This window comes from Mustela lutreola, chromosome 4, assembly GCF_030435805.1.
Source record: "Mustela lutreola isolate mMusLut2 chromosome 4, mMusLut2.pri, whole genome shotgun sequence".
NCBI lineage: Eukaryota > Metazoa > Chordata > Mammalia > Carnivora > Mustelidae > Mustela > Mustela lutreola.
The window spans coordinates 97,584,092-97,603,391 of record NC_081293.1 but is presented as its reverse complement, the minus strand read 5'-3'; the positions used below and the strand labels follow the sequence as shown (position 1 = coordinate 97,603,391).

At 39.3% G+C, this 19,300-nt stretch overlaps 1 protein-coding gene across 3 annotated transcripts in view; it reads right to left on the bottom strand.

Annotated features, from left to right (window-relative positions):
- The window catches only part of SUGCT (succinyl-CoA:glutarate-CoA transferase), an 811,293-nt gene that overhangs the window by 109,723 nt on the left and 682,270 nt on the right, over positions 1-19,300 (bottom strand). The window lies entirely within an intron of this gene.

Genomic DNA, 19,300 nt, shown 5'->3' with positions numbered 1-19,300 from the left:
GAAGAAAAGATATTGCAAAACGTAAAGATGTTTGGAATTTTAATTTGGAAATAAATGTTTTATTTTCTTTTTTTCTTTTTTTTCTTTAAGATTTATTTATTTATTTGTTTGACAGATGGAGATCACAAGTAGGCAGAGAAGTAGGCAAAGAGAGGTGGGAGAAGACTCCCCGCTGAGCAGAGAGCCCACTGTGGGGCTCGATCCCAGGACCCTGGGATCATGACCTAAGCTGAAGGCAGAGGCTTTAACTCACTGAGCCACCCAGACGTCCCTGGAAGTAAATATTTTAAATAAAAATATTTCTATCCTCTATTAAATCAAGTGAAGCCAAAAAGAATTAGAAGATTCCAGGACTAGCAAACTGCATTTTTTAATAAAGTCTTCCCACTCTTCAAAATGTTATTTGCTCCTAAGTATAGGGCACGATTTTCCCCCCCTTTCATCTATGTTTGATCCTCTAAATACTAAAGTTTGGCCTCTTCCTGCATTACCTCACTGCAGGACATGGCCAAAGTCAACTGCAGAAGGACAGAATGCGAGAAGAACCAGGACCTGGAAAAGGGCAGCCCATGGGGATGGTATATGTGTTCCCAGCAATGTATTCAGTGGAAGGTGTGGGGAGACAGACCAGTTTGAAAGGTGAACCAGAACTAGAAGGCCTAGTGGCTGCTGGGAGTGAACAGATTCAGGGCTGCTCTTACCAGAGCCAGGAGCCCCGAGTGGACTCAGGTCAGACGCTTGAGCAGGAGATGGAAACCAGACATGTTTTCGGTGATAACAAGACCATAATGATCAGACTACATCTCAGAACGATGAGTCAGTAGGAGCTGGCAAGGAGAAAACTGAGGAAAACAACAACAGCAACAACAGAGACCCCATCCTAGAGGGCTGGTCAGACTCCCATGCACGGAGACCAGGATCAAGAACACGAGGCAGACTTGACCTCAGGGTTAAGACACAAGGCCAGTTACTAGGCCAGGGACATTCTATCAGGACTAGAGAAACATAAATGTGACTTGATGTTGAATTGCTTGATCACTGGAACAGAGCTACCTAAATCCTTGGCTTTCACTTTTCCTACTGGGTAGGTAGGAATCCAGAATGTGGCAAGGATCAAGAGTCCTCCAACTCGGGTGGAGGATAAGACGAGGACTTGGAACTTGATTCTAGAACGTGAAATCTGAATTATGGGAGGCAAAACGTTTGGTCAAACACAAACGAAAATGCTACAAAAGTTGGTTTCCTTTCTTTCTTTCTTTCTTTTTTTAACAACTGGAGACTACCTGGGTATACTGTCTCAAAGAACCCCCAAATTCAATTTACTATTCCTATTACTGAATGTTCACTGAGACATAAAAGGGCAGCTTACGTATGAATTGGTTTCACCTGTACTGCTTACCAAATGGAGAGCTTCTCTCTTCCCGTTCTGTGCACGGATCTAAGGGGCAGAAGGGATTGAGTGGCACAGTAAACTTACGGACCAGGCTTTCATGCTAATATCCCAAAGAGCCACATGTTGTAATGGTTCTACAGGATTTTGGGCTTCAGGTAAAAACAAGATGTGCATATCCATACCCTCATCATAGTCTGTTCACACGGAGTTAAAAGAGCATGGAATTAAAAAAAAAAAAAAAAAAAAAAAAAAAAAAAAAAAAAAACTAACTAACAAAAATGATTTCTCCCTTAGACAACCCAGGGGAAAGAGGTCAAAATTCTTGGGCTCTCTCCAAGTCCAGGGAGCTTTTTGGTCATGTTACAGAATAAGCCAGTAAGACAACCTCGCAGGTGACATTTTAAGGTTAAAAGTATGACCCTGCTGGGTCTCAATATTCTGGGGCACCACTGTTTTCTTTGGGAACGGTCATCACCTTTGGGGCGATGCTCTTTAAACAACCCCGTCAACTCCCCCCCCTCGGCGAGGGTGATGCCACACCATATGGAGATCCTTTCTAGGGATGCCTTGCCTCTCTTTTGGAATCACCAGCTTTGCACCCAGGAGCTGGCCAGAGAAAATTCTTGCCAGTGTTAGAACTGAGCTATAATTTAACTCTGGTGTGGCTCGTTCTCAGCACCCGCCCAGCACAGCCTCCTCCTATGTGGGTGTGGGGGCTAAATGCCAAGGCGAGGTGCTAAATCTCAGTTCTACTGAGGACAGGAACAAAAATACCAAGCTAAATTTCACTCGAAACAATTATCTGCACACTGAATCATTCTTCTCTTCTCCTATCTGTTGCCCTCCTGACTACCTCTTCGTAATAACACTGCAGTGCTACTCACAAAAGACAAAAGTGAGTGTTCTTTAGCTAAATATAACTTAACTGATACTGTTGAAATTAATTAACGCTGAATTCTAATCGTGGTGGAAACGTTAAGTGTCAAACGTGAAAGGGTAGTTGGTAAAGGTCAAGGGACATACGTCAAAGTTTTGTGCAAGCAAAACCTCGCAGTTGATTGAAGTTTCTTGGGGAAGCAGCTTCAAGAAGGTACTTCCTTCGGCCCTCCCCTCATTGCTGTTTGTATATGACCCTCCTGAGAGGAAACTTTGTAATCCAGCCTCATCACTTCCCTTGCATCGAAAATCACTCAGTTTCAGGCAGAAATATAAATCGTTCCCATGCTTGGCACAGGAAGTTAACTGCAGCTTTTCATTTGCTATAGCGTTTGTACAGTTAGGAAATAAATGGGCTAGCCTGCACCCACATCTTCAGAAAGCCTGGGCCGATTCCCCTGCTGGGTCACCAGGCACTTTTATGGAAAACCGCGAGTCGATACAATTCCATAGGCTTCCTTCATGAATCAGGTCAGATGATCTCGGGGAACAATTGAAGCCGAGCCCTGCTGTCCCTGGAAACCCTGCCTAATGACTCGGAATCTTGGAAAACTCTCCAGCCTTGTTTGTGGGGCGAGTCCTGCTCTGTTTAGCAACATATTCGAGAATCTCAGAACCCAGGCAGTCTGTCTGAATTTCAGCATAAATTTCTCCTCCTGCACTTCAAACGTATTGTCTCCCCCTAACTTCATTGGAAACGCAGGACCTTGGCATGCACCAGCATTCGGATAACATTTCCTTGGCAATGGTGACGAAATGTTCCCCGTTCCTTTTCTCACCAGGGCTCAACACCCTAAACTCTATTACCTTAACCTAGAAATTCAGATTGAAAGTGTTTCATTTTCTGACCACTCACAATGGAATGGGGACCTCAGCTCTAGAGGCCTCCGATACCATTTTCTCTTAAGGCAAGATCATGGCTGGAACCCCTCAGACTGGCTATTTGGAGCGTTTGGGGTACACATTTAGTTATTTTTAAATGAGGCAAAGAACCTTCCCTAGAACTTTGCACTGAATGTTGTCCTTCTTTTCCTTATTTTATCCTCCCTAGATCTCTTATGGTGGGGTAGCTCTTCTAAATTTCATTTTTTCTCCTTATAATTGCAAAAGCCTATTCCTGACAAGAATAGAATTGTAGCGAGTGCACCAACCTCTTTAGCAAAGTATCAGGCCGATTTAAAATAAGGTTTTTCTTTCTTCTTCAAGAGTTTCACAGATTGACAGCCTAATGACAGAGTCAAATGGTAATGTATTAATGTTGGGGGTGGGGGGAAGGGTAAAATGTATACCTTAAAGTGATGTGGGAAATAAAAGTTTAAGTAGGAAAGTCTTTTGAATAGTCCTATAGCAGGAGTGGCAGACCCAGTCTGTAATACAGCACTAACAAGAAAAGAAATGTAAAAAATAAAAAAGCAATACCCACTCTATAGGTGGTAAAAATCTCTAAGGAAAGCAAGAGCTCTGGGTCAAGAGTAGAAGTAGCAAAACATACACAAAGGAAAAGAGACAGACTGCAGGCATTAAGTGACATACACGAATGGTATGTGTAAAGATCATATTGAAAATCAATATAATCCCACAAATGACATTAACCGTGTTGTGCAATAGTGAACTGACCTACCCCAGTTCATTCCACTGAACAAACATCACAGAGCACCTATATATTAGACAATAGGATGGGGCTGGCAGTAAAAAGATGAATGAACTTGCATTCAAAGTGCCTGTAATTAGAAGGGAGGGTTGGGAATAAGAGACCTGAGCCAATTTTTACAACAGTTTAAGCTCCACGTGAAGGAGCAAAATCCAATAAGTAACAAGTAAGTGACTTTGTCTATCTTGGAAAGAAGCTGCAGGACCTAGTAAAAGGCACTGCACAAAGATAGTATCAAAATAAAATGCCAGGTTAGCAACTGCAAGGAAAAGTATAATACCAGCAGTTATCACCCACAAAACTCCTTAAGGGTCAGACATTGTGTTACAAGGGAAAGAGCTGTCTCCATCCAATCGTCTCATTAAGTAGACCAGGTAGGAATTATTCTCATCTGTATTTCTACTGATAGGTGATGGAAGCCTTTAGAGGTTGAGAACTTGCTCAAGGTTCACAGTTAATAAATGGTTGACTCTGGATTATAATTAAGGTATGTCTGACCCTAACCTTTTAGCCAGCTGGAGACTCAGTAAAAGAAAAGAAAAAAAAAAAGTCAAGCATAATTTGATTTACCATTAAAATAACTAGCTGATGGGGTCAATTCTGTAAAACAAATTAGTCAATTTGCTAGGGAAAGAAAATCAGCCAAACGGATTGCTTGGCATCATGTAGCCCAATTAGTTAATAAACTGAGCTGCTCCCTTCCTGGGAGCCAAGGCTACCACAGATACAGAGGCTCTGAAAAGAGGAAGGATTTTGGCCCCAGTCTGGCTCAGATTTTGAAGGGAACAGACCCAGTAGGTGACCTTGGGCAAGGCACTTACATACTCTGAGGCTCAAAACCCTCCTCAATAAGAAGGTAGCAATAATATCTCTTTCTCGGGAGTTTGTAAGGATTAAGTAAGATATGAGTATAAAATGGCGAGCATAGCACCTTGGACAGAGTAAACTCACAATTAATGGCAACTAATTATCATTATCAGTAGACTGGGTTCAAACTCCATCTCCACCAAGGACAAGCTGTAGGGCTTTAAGGCGCATTCATTCATGTAACAAAAATAAACACATTAACAGCAATGATTAATAATCAATAATAAGCATTAAATGCATATTAATGTTCCAGGCATTATTAAGTGCTGAGAAGAAAAAAAAAAAACTAAGTCGCAGAACAAGCAAGGTCCTTACCCTCCAGAAGCTTACAGTCTTATAAGGCATATTTTTTAATTAAATGGTATCCACCAGACTGCTATTTTTACTTTAAAATATCTGTTTAGTTCCCTGCTATATCCCCAGTGCCTTGAACATTACCTGGGACTATCTGATAGATGCTAAATAATATTTTATTGGGTTTAACAAACCACATTTATTTATTCATTTATTTAATTAACTAAGTGATTAAATTGAATTAACTAAGTAGCAAGTGGTTCCTTTTGTTTTCTTCATTTAGTGGGGGGTGTTGTCTCTTTTAAAATTTCAATAAATCCCTAGATTTCTCTAGACATGAAAATGTTTTACTGGCTTCCCGAAATATACTCATTTGTAGGAACTTAGTTATCAAGTTCTAATGTCACTTTGCCGCAATTCCCTCAGCTTCCTAAAGTTTTCCAAGTATCTGGAATCTGCCCTAGGTATAGTGACCCTATCTGAAAACAGTGCAGAGGCCAAGAGGAGAAGCTCCTTGAGGACCATGGTCATTAAGAGTGAAGAAAAGCCAGAAAGGGGGATGCAGGAATTCAACAGAAACAGTGGGCACATGCGTTATACGTGTGAAGTGAATCTACCGCACTTGAAGAAAATAATGATAGTATTCTTCCTCATTGGGAAAACTCAGAAAACGATTCCCCAAACAGGCACGGATATATTAAAAAGCAACAAAGCGTTCCAATGATCTCATTCATTCCATGGTCCTTTATCACTCAGTCATTCCTGTAGGTTAAGAGGAGAACAGCTGTGGTCAAGTTTCAATAACTGAAGGCGTGACATACAACTAGTACGCTGAAAGTTAATTCAACGCTCCTGGGAAAAGATGCAAATGTAAGACACAATTCATGAAAAAAATGAATAAGTAAATCCCTAACTTAGATCATAGAGAGCAGATTTAGGTGCTGACACTTTCTTTTGTCTTACTCCTTTTGAAACAATTGCTATCACTAAAATTACTCTGGTGTTAATGCACATGACACAGCCTTTCCCCCTCCTTTTTCTAATGAAAAACACAAATATTAGTCTTTCAAAGAGCTATTCTGACATGTATGTATAGGTTAATGAGAACATGTAAAAACTTAAGAACATTACCCAAGTGTTTCCAGCCCCAATTTTGTCCCAATTCCTCCCTCTTCTATTCCCAAATAATCATCTCCTGATTTTTTGAAATTATCCTTCCTTTTTTTCATTCTTATATCCTATATGTTTATGTCTCTAAGAATTTAGTGCCTGTTTTCACCCATTTATAAGATTTATATCAATGAAATCATGTGTATGTATTCTTCTCTGATTTGCTTTTTCTCTTTAACCTGGTTTTTGAGACTCATCCATTTTGAAGTATCATGGCCATGGGCAATTACAGCCACTAATGTAAATTATGTCATTATATAGATATATCATAATTTATTAATTCTTTCTGCTCTTACATTGCTTTCAGTTATTTTGCTACAACAAAAACTGCTGTCATACTAAACATCTCTTCATGCAACAATGACTCTAGGCACAAACCTAGACACCAGGTACATGTATCTTTAATATTAGGTAACAGCATTCCTACCTGTAGTGAATATTATTTGCCAATTTAATCACTTTGCGATGCTATCCTACTGAAGCTTTAACTTGTATTTCCTTGATTACTAATGAGACTGAATATATTTTCCCTGCTTTTTATTTCCCCTTCAATGAAATGTTTGTTCAAGTCATTTGCATTTTTTCTATTTGCTTAATTATCTTTTCTCACTGGTTCATGAGTTCTTTATGTATTCTGGTTATGAATCCTTCATTGGAACATAAATTGACAATATTATGGCTTTATTTCTCACTCATTTTGTGGTATTCTGACAAACAGAAGTTTTTACTTTCAGCTTTCTGAAATTTATTGAATTTTCCCTTTATGTTCTGTATCCTTTATGACATATTTTAAAAATTCTTCCCAACTCTAGATGACAGGATAGTCTCCTAAATTTTCCTATTAAAATTTTAAAACATTGGCCTATTTATAATAAAAGCTCATAGCAAGTCAAGGATTGAGAAGAATTACCTTAGCTTGATTAAGATTGTCTACAAAATCCCTGAAGACAACATGGTATTTAATGCTAATAAACTGAAAACCTTTTCTCTAATGCTGAGAACAAGGCAAGGATGTCTGCTGTCACCACTCTTATTCAGCATATTACTAGAAGTTCTAGCCATGAAAATAAATCCAGAGAAAAGGCATAATCTGCTTAAGATATACAGATTGTAAGGGAAAAATAATAGAATAAGTAAATGTACAAGGGAGAAATATAATAAAAAGAAGTAATCGCACAGATGCCATGCTGGTCCACATAGAAATCCCGAAAAATAAATGAGGAAGTAATAAATAAATAATAAATAAATACTTCCGGAAGTAATAAATTTAAAAAGTAATAAACATTCCCGCATACCGACAACGAACCTGAGGAAACAAAAACGAAAAACATGATACCATTAATAATTGCTAAAAATAAATGAAATGTTTGGATACCAACTCAACATACAGGTGTAGCCTCTGGATGCCAGAAATTACAAAATGCTGATGAGAGAGATCAAAGGTCACCTAAAACGAATGGAGAAGTGTACTGTGTTCTTGGATTTGAAGACTCAACATTGTGAAGATGTCAAATCTCCTCTAATTTATCTATGGATTTGATGCAATTCTTACCAAAATCCCAGAAGAGTTTTTCTTTAGATGTAAAAAAACTTTTACTGAAATTTATATGGAAAGACACAGACCTTAGAATAAGCAATCTTGAAAATAAGAGTAAAATGAAAGAGACCTAGTGTCCCAGATATTAAGGTATACTGGATAGATGCTATATATCCTATAGGTACTTACAGAGTATGAAAATGGAATAGAATAGAGAACTCAGAAATATATCCACACAGCGTACGCCCAGATAATTCTGGGAAAGGTGTAAATGCAATGAAGAAAGGACAGCTTCTTAAACAAATGGTACTGGAACAATCACAAGAAAAAAGAAAAATCTCAACCTAAATCTCATTCCTTATATAAAAAATAACTTAAATGGATCATGGACTTCAATGTATAATTTAAAGTTCTAAAATCGTAGAGAAAAATCTTTAATATTGCTTAGCAAAGATTGTGTGCAAGGGATGGGAAAAAAGCTACAAAATGAAAGAAATATTTGCAAGCTGTATCTCTAACAATGGACTAGTATCTTGTGTGTGTGTGTGTGTGTGTGTGTGTTTATCACTCTTATCACTTAACAGTAAAAAAAAAATCCAGTTAGAAAATAGGCAAAGGCTAGTAGTTGGATGGGATACCGCCTGGGAATACTGGGTGCTGTAGGCTTAGGGGCGTCTGAGTGGCTCAGTGGATTAAAGACACTGCTTTCGGTTCAGGGCATGATCCCAGGGTCCTGGGATCTAGCCCCACATTGGGCTCTCTGCTCAGCCGGAGGCCTGCTTCTCTTCCTCTCTCTCTCTCTCTGCCTACTTGTGATCTCTGTCAAATAAATAAATAAAATCTTAAAAAAAAAAAAAAAGAAAAGAAAAGAAAATAGGCAAAGGCATAAACAGACATGTTGCCCAAGGAGATACATAGATGGCAAATAAGCACATGGGAAGATACTTGATATCATTACTCATGAAAGAGATATAAACTAAAAGCATAATGACATAATACCAATGGCTAAAGTTTTAAAAAGGGACACCAAACATTAGGAAACAGAAACGGGATCACTCACACGATTCTGTGGAGAATGTCAGACAAAAATCTGCATATAGCAAATAACATGGAGGACATAGGGAGATGGAGAGAAGGGAGTTGAGGGAAATTGGAAGGGGAGGTGAACCATGAGAAACTATGGATTCTGAAAAACAATCTGAGGGTTTTGAAGTGGTGGGGGTTGCGGAGCCAGGTGGTGGGTATTATGGAGGGCACGTATTGCATGGAGCACTGGGTGTGGTGTATAAACAATGAATTCTGTTTTGTTGAAAAGAAATAAAAAATAAAAATAAATTTAAAAAATCTGCATATGAACATTCATAGCAACTTTATTTGTAATCGCCCAACACTGTGAACAGCAGAGAGGTCTTTCAACCTGTGGATCATGAAGCTAACTGCGGTACAGCATAGAATGGAATACTCCATACTGAAAATAAGAAGAAACAAGCCATTGATTCCCACCACAGCCTGGATGAAGGTTGATGGAATTGTGCTGAGTGTAAAGAGCCAATCCCCAAAGAGTACATAGTTGATTCCATTTACACAGCATTCTCAAAGTGATGAAATTCCAGAAACAGGCAACAGATTCCAATAGAGGATTCAGGAAAGATGGCCGCTGAATGGTTTTCAGGGCAGTAGGGGGGATTTCATGATGGAGCTGTTAGTATCTTGACTGTACCCATGGTATTACCCTGGTTGTTCTGATGCAAGGTAGTTTGGCAAGATGTTACTATTGTCGACCTGGTAAAAGGCCACCCAGGATCCCTGTACTAGTTCTTACAACTACATGAAAATCTATAATTATAGTAAAAATAAAATTTAATAATTTTTTTTTAAATTTTGGTCTTCCATATTTTGCTTTTGGGAAAAACTGGAATTGAATTTCACATATGATGTGGGAAGGGATTCGATTTCACGTTTCCCCCAGAGCCATTCGGAGCAGTGTCCTTCCTTTCCTCATGAATCTGTAATACCAGCTCTGGGGTAGATCACTTCTATACATGTTAGGGCTGCTCCTGGGCTCTCTGTTCTGTCCCGTGGGTACATTTGTCTACCCCGTGGCCAATACCACACTGACCAAATCCCTCTCTTTCATCATAAGGACCAGTGTTTCATTTGGCAAGATCCCCACCACACCCCTGCCTTGTTCTTTGTCTTCAAGGGTTCTTGGACCTTTGCTCTTGTCTATAAATTTTAAAGCCAGCCTTTCAGGTTCAAGGAAAACCCTACTGGGCAGAAATAACATCACTATAATATTATCTTACTACCCATTAAATGTTTACTTTAATAATTTCAATTTATTTAAGTCATTTTTAATATGTTTTATAAAATGTTAGCATTTTTCATAATGGCTTTGCTCATTTTTCATTATATTTGTCCCTTATAAAAGCAGTCCATGTTAGCTGCCAAGGTGAAATGGATCTTTTTTTTTTTAACTTGCTGCTTATTGCTATTATATAGAAATAAAATTTACTATAAAATTATATCTGGCAAACAGTCTTATTAATAACTCATTTGTAGATTCTTTTGGTTTTCTATAAAATTAATGATATCATCTCTGAATAAGTATAGTTTCGTTTTTCTGTTCCAAATTATACCTTTTATTCTGTTTTCTTATATTATATCATTGGCTAGGACTACCAGTATATTGAGTGTTAGCAAAAAATATTTTTATCTTGTTCTCAATTTTAAAGGAAATATACTTAATGTTTCATCATTATTTTTGCACCAAAGCATTGTAGGCACACTGTATTAGGATACAGAATATATTCCTAGTTTGTTGAGAACTTTTATCATAGATGTTGCCTTTTATCAGTTCTTTTTATCCATTTATTAAAAGAATACATTATTTTCCTCCATTAATCTGTTGACATGATGCATGAATTAATTTTCTAATACTGAATCAATCTTACATTTCAAGAAAAAATAAGTTTTGAATTTTATCTGCTGCTGCTTTAACATTTTTTTTGAATCTAGCTCATGAATGAGAATGGCATGCAATTTTCCTTTCTTGTTTTGCTCTTGAGTCTTAGAAACCAGAGTAATTCTTACTTCATAATGTGAACTGCAGTAAACTCTTTTTTTCCTATTTTCTGAAAGCATTTGTGTACGATTGGAATATCTGGTCCTGATGGAAACTCACCTGAATACTCTCTCTTTGGGGCTGGTGTTTTGTTAGTGAGAAGATTTTTCATTACCAGTTTATTCTTTGATTCAATATAGGGAATTTTAGATATTCTTTTTTTTTTCTTGAGTAAGTTTCAATAATGCATATTTTCTGGGAATTTAACTACACCAGCTTTTCAAATTTGTTGTCCTAAAATTTTTCATTACTAATCATATAATTTTAGAATTATTGCATCTTTTCAGTGAATTAAACTTTTTATTATTATAGGGTAGACTTCTATAGTAATGCATTTTGTTTTAAAGTCTGAACTAACATTATTAAAGCTACATGAGCTTCATTTTGGTTTGGTTTGTCTTCATGTATCATTTTGTGCCTTTACAATAAATCTTTATAAGTTTTACATTTTAGGCAAGTCTCCTGAAAATAGAAAATCACGGGACTTAGCCAGTCTTTGAATTAGAGGATTTAGTGCATTTACATGGGAATCAGGATTATTAATAAATTTGAATTTATTTCTAGCACCTTAATACTTAGGGTTCTCTTTTTGTCACACTTAACGGAAAAGAATCTCATCTTGCCTTGTTTGGGATTAGCTGAGATTGTTTTCCCACACTCCATTTTCCCCATATTTACTGGTTTGGAAGATACACACCTATGCTTTTCTTTTCCCCTACAAGTTTTAACATACCCATTTAAATTAATAAAATACAAATCTGGTTAATAGCTACCCAGTTATCCCCATGCTAATTTATAATCCGGATATTCCCCAACTTTCTCTGCTCCCCGTGTCTGTAATGTCTCAGTAATTTCTTCACAGTGCCCCAAGGCAAAAAGAAGAATCTTTGGTTTTATTAACTAATTTCATTTTGTTTATTAAATAATTAGGTCAAAACAACTTATCATGTATTTATATCCTAACAACTTGGGAGCTATCTGAAAAAAGTAATAGATTTAAATTGAAGGAAGAAATAATAATTTTGTTTCATTCTCCAAAAACCACAATTATTTTCTTGTACCACATGTACACTTGTTAGGCACTATACAACTTCTCAAATCTTGGAATAAAATGATACATTTCCACCCTTATTTCTTGTTAAGTATGTATTTTCTTCTGGTATTCGGGTTTTGTTTTTTTTTTTTTCCATAGAAATATCCATTGCAAAACTCAGTTTCATACAGATAAGATGGAATCGAAAGGAACATAATGAATTCAATATGGAAACCGTGAACAGCCTTGAGCTAGCATTCCATGCTGCATCCAACAGATGTTGCTCTGTCTCCCTAGAAATTTCTCGTAACTTCTGGTTCCCTTGTGTGTTCACTAGGATGCTGTGGGTGCTTCAATAAATAGCTTGGGAACAACAGTTCAATGTTCTTGTTGCTCTATATTTGAGTTCTCTCTCTCTCTATTTTGTAATTCAAAACTCAGACAATATCAATACTCTTTCTCATAGTCAAGGATTTTGGGCTCACTTTTTTATTTTTTTTTTTATTGTAGACTTTCCTAAACCAGTTGTATTCCCTCTACTATGAGATGTTCTTTAGAATTCCCTTAGTCCTCTGCTCATAATAAAGCCTCTTTGTTTTTATCCTCTTAGAAGTTACTTAATTTGCCCCCATTCTGAAAGATGCCTCTACCGGTTATACACTCCTAAGCTGATGGTTATTTTCTGTCGGCGCATTGATGATACTCTTCCACAGTCTAGTGATCTTCATTGTTGCTTTTAAGAAGTGAGCTACAGGCCTAATGGTCATGCCTGTGTAGGTAATCTGGCTGATTAAACACCCTCCCTCTGTTTTTGGTTTTCCAGCATCAGTCTCAGCTAATGCTGCAATTTTTATGTAATCTATTTTGTCTTTAGTACTTCATGACCCTGAGGAATTAGGTCTTTACAAGCTCTGGAAAAATTCCCAATCACATTCAAACATTGTCTCTACCAATTCTCTCTAGCGTCATCTAGAACTCCAATTAGATGTATATTAGACATACATTAACTATGCTTTGAACTTGATCACTCTATAGGATTCTGCATGCCATACATTTGCTCCCTCTGTCTCTCTGGGTGAATCTAATTAATTTAGTCACATCTATGTATCAGATCACAAATCCTCTCTTATGCTCCGTCTCCTCTGCTATTTAATTTGTCCGTCATGCATTTGTGCTTTATCCAAAGATGATTGCATTTGCTTCTTCCAAGCCAGTGTTCAGGGGCAACACCAACATTAAATTAAATTTTATCCTTGTATATTTTGGGTCCCCCAATGGGATTAATTCTTGCCTTATATGCAGAACAGTAGGTTTGTGGCTAAGACATTCATGAAAGATTTTCTCTTTCTATCTTTCCTCCAAGAGCCAAAGTCAAGACAGGCTAGACTGCCAACTCTTCCCTTTTTCATTCAGGGAAGGGTTTGGCATTTATTTGTTTTGTTTTATTTTTCACCTAGTTCACCCATGGAATAGGCTGACTTTGGGATGTCCAAGTTTTATTCAGAAGTCCAATGTCTCTTCTAGCATATGCTTCACGATTTTTGTTTTAGCCCCACTTGTTAAGGTCTCTCAAGTCCAAGTCTAAGCCTGGAGGTCTTAGCCAGTGTTGGTCCAGTGCTTGCTTCTCTGCTTGTGTGTTTTCTAGCGACTTTCGTGCCAGCAGGATTTCTCAGGTCACACAATCCTCCACATTAACAGAAACAGAGGTCGTCTGCTGTCATCCATCCTCTGGGTGTCACTATGTGATATTCCTCTGGACGTCTTCTCTAAGCTACATTCAGGCTTCATTTGGTGCTCCAATTTTCCCAAGATTAATTAGCCCCAAGAAGAAGAAAAATAACACCTAGTAAATGGAAGAGAAAATACAACAGAATCCAGTGACCTACAAAGGTGATTTATGAACTTGACAGTCAGGATATTAGAAGTCTGGACTTAGATCTTTAACTCAGTCCTCCTTGGCAATGGGGCCTTAAATGAAATTATCCCAGAACCCATTGCTACAAACTTGGGGGTGGGGGTGAGAAAGCATTTGTTCCCCTCCAGCCCTGTGAAAGTAGACATTCCCAGAGGTCATCAGCAGGGTGGTTGTGTGTGCTGTCTTTATGTAGCAAGAACCAAATCCTTTGTTCTTAGGAACCTCCCAATTTTCCAGTGGGAAAATTGAGTTTTGACTAGTTCTAGGAACAGATCAGGAGGTTTAAATGTTTTTGTTTTGTTTTGTTTTGTTGTTTGTTTGTTTGTTTGTTTTGAGAGAGAGAGAGCACATGAGCATGAGCAGGGTTTGGGGGTGGTTGGGCAAAGCGAGAGGGAGAAGCAGACTCCACACTGAGCAGGAAGCCAGGGAGCCGGAAGCAGAAGCAGGGCTTAATCTCAGGACTCTGAGATCAGGACCTGAAGGGAAGGCAGAAGCTTAAGCAATTGAGCCACCTAGATGCTTCAGGTCATGAGGTTTGAAATGTGTCATCTCTCTTAATCAATACAGTCCTCTTCTTCCTGGACACTCTGAAGATATTGGGCAAAGATTTGGGGGCACAGCCTAAAGTGCATAATCTGATCTAATTTGTTTAATGAATAGTTCTTGACTGTTTCCAGCAGCCATGGAAATCATCCTATTTTCTTTTATTTATTTATTTTTTGTTTGTTAAAGATTTTATTTATTTGACAAAGAGAGACACAGTGAGAGAGGGAACACAAGCAGGAGGAGTGGGAGAGGGAGAAGCAGGCTTCTTGCTGAGCAGAGAGCCCAATGCGGGACTCCATTCCAGGACCCTAGGATCATGACCTGAGCCAAAGGCAGATGCCTAACAATTGGGCTGCCTCGTCGCCCTGGAAATCATCCTATTTCTTATTAAGATTCATCTGTTGGTCAAGAAATCATCACTTAAGTATGAATCGTGCCAACTGCTCTACTCTTTCAGGACCAAAGTAACAACTGAGTATGACAAGGAAAAAAGTCAGTTGGGTAAAAATATAGCACAGCAACAAAAAATGTTACGTGGACTCTCTGAGTGGGCACAGTGTTCTAAGTGACGTGTCCGGGTTCAACAGCGCAGCCAGCGTGAAGGTAAAGAATGGAAGGAGTGAGCGTGAGAGCTTAGCACCCGCCTGCCATCCACGGGGCGATCTGCAATGCCTTGGCTCCTGTTATCCATACAGAAGCCCAGAGACGTGGGTGGGATTATTTCCATTTTATAGATGAAGCAGCAGACTTGGAGAGGTAAAATGACTTTAATCCCATTAACAGGCAGAAAAAAAAGTGCCTTCCTCATGCTTCTCTGCCAGCAAAGCATATATTTTTTTCCACCACATTATGCCATCTCTTAAGTGTTCAGTACCTTTTCCCACTATAATAAGATTCTCGTGTTCTTGACCTGAGTGCAACACAGATTTAAAGAGAAAGAATCACTGGGGACACCAAATATTCCAAATGATTGCCACCAGCCATTTTTCTTCTGTTGGCTCGAGCACTGCCTGGGAGCTCAGATACAGTGAGACACAAGCAGTATTTTGTGGAGGGCTTCCTTTCTGTCTCTTTGATAGTAGTGTGTTGTAAACTCTACGGAGATCAACTCTCCTCTGGGAGCTAATTACAATAAGGCATCTCTTTATTCGCTGCAGTAAAGCTTTTCCTTACAAAGGCCACAGGAATACGAAGGACAGCAGGCCATAACAGAGCATTGACATCTGATTCCTTAAGAATTTCTTCTTGAATGAAGTCATGCATGCCAAATATGTCTGACTCGTTATCACTCTCGATACAGTATGATATCGGTTTCACCCGGAAAGATTGCCAACTCAGGAAACCACAGAGGAAATGGTGGTGTGGCACACACATGATAATCTGAACAACCACAGAGCAGAACAGCAGTTGATAAACGGGATGATTACTCAGTCCTCTGCCATGAGCATTTGTATACTTTAGGTCGGCCATTCTAGAGAACTGTAACCACCCAAGAGGCAATCCGATGGCGGTCCTGTGGCCATGGACAGATCATGGACACTGCCCACCATCTCTCCTCTTGCACCTGATTCATCAGTCACAGGATTTGCTCTGATTCAGAACAGAACAGAATCATAATGACAATTGGCATGTTTCTAAGACAAAAGCACTTAAGGTGGTGGTTGGAAAAAAATGAATAAACTCTGTGTTTTCATTTTACATTTTGATTTGGTTTTCGGAGGAACCTGTCAGAGGCAGATGCCAGTTTGCTTTGGGGTGAGAGATAAGGAGAAGTATTTTAGGAAGGAGTCTATATGACAAGGGGTGGGGGAGGTAACATCGATAAGCGTGGGGGGAGGGTCACTGATAATTTTGTGGACAAGTGACCCTTTAGCTAAGCCAGAAGATTTTATCAGTCAGAAATGGCTGAGTCATATATATGTGACTTTGGCTTGAACTCTTTGGATATGGGGGGTGAGGGGGAGAAGGGGAGGGAAAGTGATACAAAGAAACCAGAAGAGAGAGGACGTGCACCCAGTTGAGAGTGGGCCCTGAGCTCCCTTCAGACACATTCATTTTCCTAGCTGGCTTTTTGCATCCGGTGGCTCATAGTTACAATCACATGTGATCCACTTGCCTCATAGATACATTTGTCAGTCTGGATAGTCATAGTAGTGTCACATCTCAATGGAGCAGCCGGGAACGTGATTCTTGCCTCTGGTTTGCTTCCTGGAGTATCATGGAAAACATTGGCTTCTGAATTCTAGCTGTGTGATCTGTCTTCCTATTTATAACCATGCTGTATCTTTTGGACCTGATACCACTACTCTGATTGGGACATTTCACTTCTTTTCACAATGAAGATTTTCCTTTAGACCTGAGCCCTGTGGTCAAACACACAACTTGTTTAACTTAGTCCTTGAATCAACCATTATAGTGTATGTAGTAAGGTTGAATAATGGCCTTCCAGGGATATCGAGCCCTAATGACCAGAATTTACAAACATGACCTTATTTGGGAAAAAAGAGTCATTGCAGATGTGATTCAGTTAAGAATTCTAAAGTGCTAAGATCACCCTGGATTATCTGAGTGGGCCAGAGATGCCATCACAAGTGTCCTGATAAAAGACAAGCAAGAGAAGTTAATACCAATACCCCGAAGGGGAGGTGACTGTCACCAGAGAGAGGCTGAGGGTGGAGTGAGGTGGCTATAAACCAAGGACCACCTGGAGCCACCAGAAGCTGAGGAGGCAAGGAAGGTTCTCTCCTCGAGCTGTCAGAGGGAGTAGGGTCCTGCCAACACCTTGACTTTGGATTTCCAGCCTCCAGAATTGACGGAGCATAAATGTCTGTTATTTAAGTTCATGTTCATGTGACAGCCCCTGGGAGGCACTGGTCTACTTCTTCCGTTCCATCCAGATAGAGCCTCAGAAGCTGTTTCATTCATGGACCCCTATTTAAGCAACATCTTCTGACCCCCCCAAAAAAACCTGCCTGCCACTTCTTATAAATCCAAATAAGATTCAGAGGTCCTACATAAATGAGACAGCCATGTCTTGAGCAGTGTACAGACTTCGATCAACCAGCTGGCATCTTACTGAAGTTCTTTTCATGAAGGAATATTCTTTTCCAATCCTACTTCGCACTCCTTTGGAACTAGCTTTGCCATTTTCATTGATAACCTGGTAAACACTTAAAACCATATACTGTTTTCCCATCAAATTTTTCTTTTTTATTTTTTTAATTGCGTTATGTTAGTCACCATACAGTACATCATTAGTTTTTGAGGTAGTGTTCCATGATTTCATTGTGTATAACACCCAGTGCTCCATGCAATCTTGTGCCCCCCTCAAGACCCATTACAAGGCTCACCAATCCTCCCATCCCCCTCCCTTCTAAAACTCTCCGTTTGTTTCCCAGGGTCCATAGTCTCTCATGGTTCATCTCCCACTCCAATTTCTCCCCCTTCAATTCTCCTTTTTCTTAAAGTCCTGCATGCTATTCCTTACACTCCACAAGCAAGTGAAACCATATGATAATTGAATCTCTCTGTTTGACTTATTTCACTCAGCATAATCTCCTCCAGTCCCATGTATGTTGATGCAAAAGTTGGATATTCTTCCTTTCTGATGGATGGGTAATATTCCACTGTGTATATACACCCCAGTGTTCATAGCAGCAATGTCCACAGCAGCCAAAATATGAAAAGGGCCAAGATGCCCTTCAACAAACTAACAGATAAAGAAGATGTGGCCCATGTACCCATCAAATGTTTCTGGCTTCCACTTCATTGATTTGTTGATGCAAAGGACCTGAGTTCAGGTTCAAGGACTGTTAGACGGGTGTGTGCACCATGTAAACAAAGGTGTACATCATCCTCGCTATTTGGGTTCACTGGCAGCACACAGTTAATTTCTGAGGACTCCTGAATCTTGACTTTCCCAAGTTTTCCCTTAATGTAGGAAGGCATGCTTTTAAAATGACCTGTATTTCCCTATAACATCAGAGTCCTCAGAAACCACGATAAGGAAATGATGAACATCTGACGGGTATTTCAGAAGACCTTGGCCTTGTCTGAAAACCACAGTCACTAGAGGCAGGAACGCTGACCCATCTCAGCACTGCGACGAACCAGGCTACAAACTTGGACAAAGTTTTTTCACCTCTCTGGACTTCAACCTGTTTAAACTTCAACTTGTTAAAAACTAGGCTAATGGGAGCTACCTCATCACCTTGTTAAAAGAATAAGATGAATTAAACTATGTTTACCTGAATTCCCTGAAAGACTCTCAAGTTCACTGGGGTCCAAATCGAACGCATGGTCATCCAACCTCAAACCTGTTCCTTTGAATCCCCACTTGCTGAGCCTCATGTCTCCTAATCAGGAAGTCTCCTGGACTTTTGCCCCAATCTTACTCCTGGCCACCTCTCTTCTAGTCAAGTTAAATTCATGACCAAATTCTATCACTTTTAAAATATGCCTTTTTTTTTTTTTTCTGAAGACAGGCCATAAATCAGGACTTCAGAACCACCTGCCTGGACCACTAAAAAGTCTCTGACTGGGTCTCCCCATGGACCTCATGCATCACCACCAACACAAACCATCTGAACTGAGTCTCAAGACTCCAGATCTGACAATGTGCTCCCCTGTTCTACATCCTTCGACAGCCCCTCTGCTTAGCACAGCCTGAGCCAAACAGCATTCTCTGGCTTGCACAATATTTTATCATCATCACCATTTTCAATCTTACTGGCCAAGATGAAGAATAGGGAGATTTTACATATACATCTGGATTTATGAATTTTCATGAAAAGCGAAAGGGTCTGGAAAGCCTGGATCTAACCTACGTGAGCTG